Source organism: Triticum dicoccoides, chromosome 6A, assembly GCF_002162155.2.
Source record: "Triticum dicoccoides isolate Atlit2015 ecotype Zavitan chromosome 6A, WEW_v2.0, whole genome shotgun sequence".
In the NCBI taxonomy this organism is placed as follows: domain Eukaryota; kingdom Viridiplantae; phylum Streptophyta; class Magnoliopsida; order Poales; family Poaceae; genus Triticum; species Triticum dicoccoides.
The window spans coordinates 33,889,199-33,889,981 of NC_041390.1; positions in this window are offsets into that span (position 1 = coordinate 33,889,199).

Here is a 783-nt window from a genome sequence, read left to right on the forward strand (position 1 = left end):
AGAATAGAGGAGAAGAAGTTCTTCTCATCTATTCTTTCTTCTCCTCTTTTTATTCTTCTTCTTCCTCTTCTTTTTTTCCTCTTCTTCCTCTCCTCTTCTTCTCCCTCTTCCCCGCCGCTCTCATGAATGTTCGCCGCCCCCCCCTCGACCCCTCAACGACCCTCGTTCCCGATAAAAAAAGAAGAGGAAGAAGAAGAAGAAAAAAGAAGAGAAGAAAGGATAGAGGAGACGAACTTCTTCTCCTCTATTCTTTCTTCTCCTCTTTTTATTCTTCTTCCTCTTCTTCTCCCTCTTCTTCCCCTTCTTCCCCGCCTCTCTCATGAATGTCCGACGTTCTTCACCCTCGACCCCCTAAACTAGTTCTCGACCCTCGACCCCCTAAACTAGTTCTCGACCCTCGACCCCCTAATTATCCATATATGAACAAAAATTTGTACAAATGAAAATAACCTAAAAAATCATATGATCATCTATGAACAAAAAAACATCATTTGATCATCTATCATCTATGAACAAAAAAAATCATCATTTGATCATCTATCATCTATGGACAAAAATATTCCTAGATACATAAAAAAATTCTACAAATGAAAATAACCTAAAAAAATCATATGATCATCTATGAACAAAAAAAACATCATTTGATCATCTATCATCTATGAACAAAAAAAATCATCATTTGATCATCTATCATCTATGAACAAAAATATTCCTAGATACATAAAAAATTTCTACAAATGAAAATAACCTAAAAAAATTTGCAAAGGGAGGGCGCCGGCGGCC